This window comes from Leptonychotes weddellii, chromosome 3 (genome assembly GCF_054177405.1).
Source record: "Leptonychotes weddellii isolate Sample4059 chromosome 3, ASM5417740v2, whole genome shotgun sequence".
Taxonomy (NCBI): Eukaryota; Metazoa; Chordata; class Mammalia; order Carnivora; family Phocidae; genus Leptonychotes; species Leptonychotes weddellii.
Window position 1 is genome coordinate 150,948,576 of NC_138371.1, and position 9,366 is coordinate 150,957,941.

The following is a 9,366-nucleotide window of genomic DNA, read 5'->3' on the forward strand; positions in this document are numbered from 1 at the left end:
TGAGATTAAGAATTCCTCATATCAGTGAGGTCATATGATACATGTCTTTCTCTGATTGACTTATTTCGCTCAGCATAACACCCTCCAGTTCCATCCACGTCGTTGCAAATAACATGACTTTTTGATTCAATCAAGAGGAGATCTCACATGCAGCTCAGATGCTGTCAGAATCTTCCAGGAAGCTGTAAGGACAAGAACAGGAGAGGCAATAAAACTGTGCATGTGAATGGCAATAGTGGATAGGCGAACTTTGAAAACAAAACACTGTAGGGCGCCTGGGTGGCTCAGTCAGTTAGGTATCCGACTATTGATTTTGGATCAGGTCATGGTCTAGGGGTTGTGGGATCAGCCCCGTGCCAGGGGCGTAGAGCCTGCTTGAGATTCTCTCTCCTTCTTTCTCTGCCCCTCACTGCCTCCCCCTCCCTCTCTCTCCCTCTGTAAAAAAATAAAATAAAATAAAAAATAAAAACAAAATGCAATAGAGCTTTGACTCAGCTGCAGCAACAGGGAACTTATTTCACTTACACATAATAGAATGTGAATTGGAGGAAGAAAGGTGCAAAAGGAAACTACTCTCCACTGTGGATCTGTTATTTTCTCAATTGTGCTCTGGAGCTCTGGCTAGAAACATACCAATCTTCCAAATTTATCCTCAATCTGTTGATATATTTTGTCTGGATGGCATGGCCAGTTAATGGCCTCCATTAATGGCATTCTGCCCATGCTAATGCCAACTTTATTCCCCAAACAGTGAAAAATTCCTGCACTTGGTTTCTAGACATCAGTGTATTATTTAATGTGAGTTGTTATAACAGTGCCTGCAGTTCTATTCTCATACCAACATAATTTACATTTAAATAGGCAAGGTGGCCACCCAGGGATGCCTGGCACAGGTACAATGCCACCTGTGGAAGAAAAACACAGTGTTTTATGAGACAAATACATCAGTTATTTCCAGGAATGTGCACAACATGCTACACTAAGTAAAACAATATGATTCAAAGGTTTGAAGAAAATGAACCAGAGTGGCCATAAAGGTAAAAGTAAAGGAAATTTCTTGGAGAGAAGATAAATTTGTATTTGAAAAATTTACATAAAATAATGAGTTTTTTTTCCCCAAACTTCCACAATATTTTCCTCAAAATTGCAAGTCGGATGAAAGGGGAAGACTCAGAAAAAAAAAGAATAATCTAAGTGAATGGCCAGCTTTTTTCAAAAGCATTAGATTGTCCCAGTACTATGGCTCCTCAACTACAGCACTTGTTTGAAATAATATTCATTTTAATATAAAATATTTGGAAAATGTTAGAAAAGTACAAAGAAGTATGTATGCACAGATAAATCAGGCATAATCTTTTGATGTTTGTGGTATATATATATATATTTTTTTGTCATTTCACTTTTCCTTTTCATAAATGTTTGTGCAAAAAAATTGCATAATAAATTAGAATATTTGGGAGAAAATAAAATGAGATATTTGGGGGTGGAGTCCTCCCATTTTTTTGGGAGATAGTTTTCCAAATACTGAGTGATTGTGGAGTGTCTCTTACTGGATGTGAGAAATTGACTGCATTCCTTGGAAGGGATCTACTCCTTTGAAGGTCCTTCCACTCCATCTTTTGTTCACCATGTGGATTCTGTAGATAATGTTCCTTGGCCACTGCATTTGCAACCCCAAACTCATGCCACCCTGCTCGTGCCCTGAGCTAAATTGCAGACACTCTTTGTTATTTATTTCAAGTTCAGAATATTAGGATATGTTGTTGAAATGGGGAAATGCTTACTTTTCCAAAAATTTAAGCAATTTGCTCTATCTATATTACATTTTTTTTTTGTCATAGTTCCTCAAATAATCATGGTATTAAAAGCATAAAATTTGGTATTTGGAAAGCTTTGGATCTTGGTTCCTGATTTTACAACCAATCTTTGTGACTCTGAATTTTTTCACTATCACTTGCACAAAATTTTGTCTTAAATCACTCTCTCCTATATTGATAGAGCATTATGTCTATTACCAGCATAACATGTTAGTTATCAGATCATTCTGGAAGTGTGATCTCAGATGATCAGAAGGAACTATTATAAGTGCTAGTGATTTCTTGGTACACAAGACATACCACGTCCCTGCCTTTACAATTTAGTGGGAGAGGCAGCAAAAACAAATATGATGTTAGATAATATCAGGAGGTGGTAAGGGCTATGAAGAAAAATAAAGCAGGGTAAGGGGATAGAGAGTGAAGAAGATGTTCCTATAGACAGGACAGTCAAAAGAGTTTCTTTCTGAGGAGGTAAACTTTGAGCACAGAACTTAGAAAACGAGGCAGTGTATAATGTAAACCTCCCAGTAAAGGAAAGAGCAAGCACAAAGGCCCTAAGATGATGTGTGTTTTACATGTCTCCTAAGACCAATATAGCCAAAGCATAGGGAGAGAAAGAAAAGAGGTAGAATATGAAGCTGAAGAGGAAATCTGGGGTCAGAACATACAAGACTTAGTGAACCATGCTAAATTCAGCCTGTTTGCACTGGTACAACTAAACTCATTTTTGAATCAGTGAGACACTTCCACACTATTAATGCCATTTAGATATTAGACATCATTTGTATGTTTCTCCTTTATTTATTGTATATCTGTAGCTATGGCTGCTTTTAAGATTTTTTTCTTTAATCTTTGATTTTCAGCAGCTTGATTGAGCATGGTTCGTTTTATTGTATTTATTCGGCATGAATTTCATTGAGATTCTTGGATTAATTAATTCATTGGATTAATGTCTTTATGTTTTTTATATCAATTTTGGAAATTTCTTAGATACTATCTTTTCAAATATTTCTTCTGTCCTATTATTTTTCTCCCATCATTCAGGGATTGTAATTATGTATATATATATATGTATATATATATATATATATACATTTGATCACACCATTTTTAAAACATCTTCTTTCTGTGGCTTCCAGGACACAGCTGTCTCCTGGTTTCCCTCCTCCTGCTTCTCAGTCTCCTATGAAAGATCCTCCTTCTCTTACAACTTCTAAACATCAGTGGGCTTCAGGGAGCAGTCTTGCTCCCTGAATGTAATATATATATATTAGATCATTTGAAAATGTCCTACAGATCTTACTTGTTCTGTTGTAGTTTCTGTAGCCTAACAAAAAGCAGAAATCTGAAACACAAACTCTGGTGGCAGTTAATCGTCCCTCCACAAAGATAAGGGCTAAAGGGATCTTCTAATATGAAGTGTACAAGAAAGAAAGGAGTAAAGATGCCCTTGAGTTTTTGCTTGAGCAACTCAGTGAATGGTGGTGCCCTTTATTGAGATGGGGAAGATAGACGAAACATGTTGAAGAACAGGAAAAATAACTGCCAATTTGCTTATAAACATGTTAGGGTTGAAAAGCTTAAAAGAAATGTAAGAGATATAAATTAGGCAGTTGTATACCTGAAGCTCTCTGTTTAGGAGTTATTAGGCTACACATAATATTCAAATTTATGGCAATTAACGAGAATGCTTAGGGAGGATGTTGTAGATGGAGAAGAGGTTGCAAGACTGCTCCCTGAAGCCCACTGATGTTTAGAAGCTGTAAGAGAAGGAGGATCTTTCATAGGAGACTGAGAAGCAGGAGGAGGGAAACCAGGAGACAGCTGTGTCCTGGAAGCCACAGAAAGAAGATGTTTTAAAAATGGTGTGATCAAATGTGTAAGATGCTGTTGAGGGGTTGCGAAGGCAAGACAGGAATACTGACTAATGGTTTTGGCAATGTAGATGTCATTGCTGACCTTTTCAAGAACATTTTCAGTGGAGTGGTGAGGAGGAATGACTAGTTGGAGTAGGGACTGAGAGAGAATAGGAGAAAAGAAAGTGGAAATGCCAAGTATAGATCAATTCTTTTGGACGTTGATTTAATTTCCTACTGCTGCTATAACAAATTACCATGAACTTAGTGGCTTAGAGAATACAAATTTATTTTCTTTCCATTCGGAACTCAGAAATCTCACTAGATTAATATCAAAGCTTCAGCAGGATGGCATTCCTCTAGGATGATCCAGGGAAGAATCTGTTCATTGCCTTTTTCCAGCATCTAGAGGCCATCTACATTCCTTGGTTCACGGCCCTCTTCCATCTTCGAAGCCAGCAAATGCATTACTCTGACGTCTTCGTCCAATGTCAAATCTCCTTTTCTGATTCTGGTCTTATAAAGACCTTTGTAATTATTTTGGACTCACCTGGATAATCTGGGATAGCTTTCCCATTCTCAGAATCCTTAATTAAATCACAGCTGAAAACTCAACTTTGCTGCATAAAGTATATTCACAGGCTTTGGGGATTTGGATGGGGGCAGCATCGCTGTGCCATTATTTTGCCTCTTACAGAGGGGATGTACATGCCTTAACTATCTGGAAATGTCCCAGTTTGCAAACAGTTGCACTTGGCTATATATTGCTAAGTGGACCCTGTCAACATTTAGAGAATGATTATTTATTAAAAATTAGGATTTTCTTAAATGAGTAGGAAGAGGTTGCGTATAGTTTTAAGAATATCCTTTTAAAGTGCTTTTTCATTACTATTAGTTTAAAACTCCCCTGAAATATTTTCTAAACATAGAATCTTTAGAAAGGTCTATTTATCTTTAAGTGGACATATTTTAGGCATGTAGTACATATTAGTATCTAGTAGAGTTGTACCCTGTTTTGGAGCAAAGTGTGACCTGAACAACTTTTTTAAAAAGGAACATGAAATAATATGCATATGATAATATCTTCACCTGTAAGTTCTTCTTTTTTGTAAAATATTTTATTTATTTATTTCTTTATTTGAGAGAGGGAGAGAGAGAGAGAGCATGACTGGGGGAGGGGGGATGGAGAAGCAGAGGGAGAGGGACAAGCAGACTCCCCGCTGAGCACTGAGTCTGATGTGGGGCTTGATCCCACGACCTTGAGATCATTACCTGCGCCAAAACCAAGAGTCTGATGCTCAACCGACTGAGCTACCCAGGCACCCCCACCTATAAAATTCTTTTAAACATTATGACCAGTCTATATAATTACAAATTATACCTATTTTAGATCTCCAAAGCAACTAATTATTGATTTCACCAAAGCAGCAAAGATGTGTGTGTATATGTGTGTATACATCTGTGTTTGTGTATTTGAGAAACAAGGTAACCCTTTTTTTTTTATGATAAGTCCTTGTTACTGATTTGTTTAGAGTCCCAGATAAAGTGCCTTCTAAAAATATATGTAGGGGAGCCTGGGTGGCCCAGTCAGTTAAGCTGCCGACTCTTGATTTTGGCTCAGGTCATCATCTCAGGGTCGTGGGATCGAGCCCTGTGGGCTCCACGCTCAGCCCAGAGTCTGCTTGTCTCTCTTCCTTTTCCCCTTCCACCCGTGCTCAGGTACGCATGTGGTGCATTCTCTCTCTCTCTAGCTCTAAAATAAATAAATAAAATATTTAAAAAATATATACATGTAAAACAATAAGATAAAAAACGAGTAACAGAGAAAACAGAGTAGAATAATAAGATGAGGTCAGAGGATGTTATATACAAATCATATATAAGGCTCTACTAGGTATTAACATACAGTATAATACACATGTGTATAATGTGTGTATGTGTGCATGTGTGTGTGCATGTGTGTGAATTGCTCTCTCCCAGTTATAAAAACAAAGGCAAACAAGTGGCAGGGCTTTTGAAAGTCCAGTTTAAACTCTGCAATAGCATTAAGGATTGAATTACTGATCCAAATCTGAAGAACATGATGGAGACTGATAAGGTCAGAATCAATTTTACAAATGGTATAGAAATTGGTATGATTGTTGAAATAAGAGTTCTATTTAACTTCCTTGAAAAGGAATCATATTATAGAATTTCCTGGTGCCTTAAGTGCAGAAATACCATGAAGAAGTAATATGCAATTTGTTCTCAATTTAATTTAAAATAAAAGGCTCTAAGACAAAAGAAGCATTCTAGCTGTTAGAAAATGATTCTCCAGGAGACTTGTGGGAAAGTACCATTTTAAACCACCCATTTGTGGGTTCCTGTGTTTACCAAAGCCTGTACTTAACACAGATTAAAAAAAAAAAAAGTATGCCCTACTGGGAAAAATGGTTTTTAAAACTATCTTTGATAACAAATAGAAATAATCATCATAAGCCATATTGTCTTCTCCATTGCTACCTTAAAGTTGTCTCTTGACTCCCTCCCCAAGCTTTGATGAGTTTTTCATGATCTTTCCATTTTCATCACTTTATATAATTCCTTTACTTGTGAGGATTTTGAGACTCATATTCATAAAAAAGACATTGAATGGATGACATCCATTGTGGTCTTAAAAAGTCATATGTATCCTGTTTATTTTATTTTCTCTATTATTATACAACATTCAATTCTTTTATTCATATTTTGTCAATATTCATGATGTTTGATTCATTTCTTTGTGTTCAGAAAATAGTGGAATATATGACCATTTCAAAGAATAGGACAAAAAATTCTTCTCCAGCTCTTTCTTTGTTTACCTTGGTCCACTCAAGTTAAACATGTTACCCTCTTCTCTGTCATCTTTTCCATTACTTTAGAAATACCCCAGAATACTAGTCAACCCTCTACCATGACTAAGCCTAGACCACTTCCATTTGGGAAAACACAATTGAGCATGTTCTTTATAAACACTGAGACTCTTTCCTGAAGTAAATGCAAGTAGAGAAATTCGGAATGTCCCTCACAGCTTTAGACAGGCTTAGTGCCCTCTGTTTCCATACGAATTCTGGGCTCTCACCCTTGTATCACTCCAAGAGTGTACTGGTTATCCTCTTGACTAAATTTTACTTCTAAACCCACCTCCCTAGGAGTCCCATGGTAACAACAATAACAATTAAAACAATAATAAAAGGATTAACATATACTGAGACCTTATTATACACCAAGTTTTATGCTTTTTGTGTACTTTCTCATCTAATTTTTGTAGCAATCCTAGTGAAGCATCACTACCAACCTTTTAAATATGAGGAAAAGAAAGCTTAGAAGACTGAGAGATACCTCCAAGTCTTCCCTCCAAGGTTACATGGTCAGTAAATGACAGAGGAAGGATTCAAACCCAAATCCAGAACTGGCTCATCCCAAAGACTTTGCTCTTAATGATGGCGCTTAAATACCATTTTCCACCTCAAGCCTATCAGTTTGTAAATGCCCTCATATTTTAGTTATAGAAAATTTAGAGGCTTCTTTCTGGAATTCAAAATACAAATAATTGTAGCTAACAAGACTTAAACTCTTACTACAGGGCCAGGCAACACTTTTAGTTCTTTACATGCATTGTCCCTTTTACATTGCACAACAACTTTTAAGTTACGTCCTTTAAAGTTTTATTTTTATTTTACAGTTGAGGAAACTGAGCCTCAAAGATATTAAATCACTGTGCAAATGCATTTAGCTGGTATGTTACGGATCTGTGATTTAAACTCAGGCCTGCTTGATGTCAGAAAGGGCATATATTCATGTTTCTGCACATTTAGGGATTTCTGAGCAAAGAAAACTAGAAGCTGGATTAAAGGAAGTAAAAGATGACTGAGTAGATAATGAGAAAGCTTTGGGCAGAGTTGGAGATTTATTTCTAAATGTGCTTGCTTTTCCAAGGGCGTAAAACCCAGATAAAACCTGGGGCTCTCTGTTCACATTCCAAAGAATTGTAAAACATTAGGGAGCAAAGGTTTCTTTCCCTCTCAGAAGAGGGGATTGTACTAGGTAGCCAGTACAATCTTCCCGATTTAGAGTTTGGGTTTTCTCTTCTGTGGTGTAAGAAATCCTTTTTGTGCACATACAGGGTCTATCTGGTTCTCTTCCATCACCCTGAAGAGTGTGTAATATTTGTAATGGTAACACATGTGGTTACCGCTATAAATGCTCTATTTCCTTTCAAAACTTCACGATCCATCTCTATCCTATGACCACCTTATTTTCTACCGTTTCTGAAATGAAGTCTTGGTGCTGGTCCTCACTATCCCAGGAGAATTGGTGTTGCTATATCTGGATCATTATACACTTTATTTATTCTTTCTTGGTTTTATCTTTTTCTACCTTAATGTATGCCTATTTTCAAAGTCAAGCTCAAATCCCAAATTGCAAAAAATCATTTTCTGATCATTTTGCTTTTGAAGCCCATCCTTGGATTTCATATAATTCTTATCTCTACTCTGACTTATTATTATGCTATGCGTGATTTTCCTCCCTATGTGCTAAGTCTGGTTAATAACCAATAATAAAGCTCCCCCCACCCTGAAAACAAGGCATGATTTTAGACTTCTTTGGTTTTGCTCTAGAGGCTATAGTACAAACCCCAATACAGGTTTTTAAAAATTGATGTTGATTCGTGAAAGACAGCACTCCTTCTTCCTACTGAGCTAGGTTTCTTAGAATTCAGAACCTCTTTTTTTTTTTTTTTAAAGATTTTATCTATTCACTTGCCAGAGAGAGAGAGAGAGAGCACAAGCATGGGGGCAGCAGGCAGAGGGAGAGGGAGAAGCAGGCTTCCCGCTGAGCAGGGAGCCCGATGCGGGACTCGATCCCAGGACCCTGGGATTACGACCCAAGCCAAAGGCAGCCACTTAACCAACTGAGCCAACCAGGCATCCCAGAATTCAGAACCTCTAATATTTCTCTACTTAGGTTCCCTTTGAAGTCCTTGGCTACTCCTTCAGGGACGCAACAGATATGAAGAAATAGCAGGGCTATGTTATTCTAGTCTTAGGCTTTTAATTACTGAAAATTAATTTTATTGAAAATTAATACTCTTTTAAAGCGAAGGACAATTAATTATTCATTTTACTAATCTGTGTTCATTCCAAGTAACGCAAGTTACTCTCAACTCAAGAAACTTTTTTTTTTTAAAGATTTTATTTATTTATTTGACAAAGAGACAGAGAAAGAGCACAAATAGGCAGAGCGGCAGGCAGAGGGAGAGGGAGAAGCAGGCTCCCCAATGAGCAGAGAGCCCGACACAGGGCTTGATCCCAGGACCCTGGGATCATGACCTGAACTGAAGGCAGCCGCTTCACTGACTGAGCCACCCAGGCACCTCAACTCAAGTAACTTTTATACCCAAGGTTCTTTTATTCTCACATTTGTCGTAAGCTTTTTGTTGTCAATGGTAATAAGACTAATAAAATCTTTATTATATTTACATTTTTCTATGTTTTGGATCTATGTTCATGCTTTTTCTTTGAACTGAGAATCTTCTGAAGTAAATATTTTTTATTTGCTGCCTAGCAACTTTGAAAGCAAAAAATTTATTACCTTCTAAAGTGTTTCAGATTTGTTTTAAATATGTTGCTTTTTAATATTATCACTTTTTATTTTGTTCTACTATTGGCAAT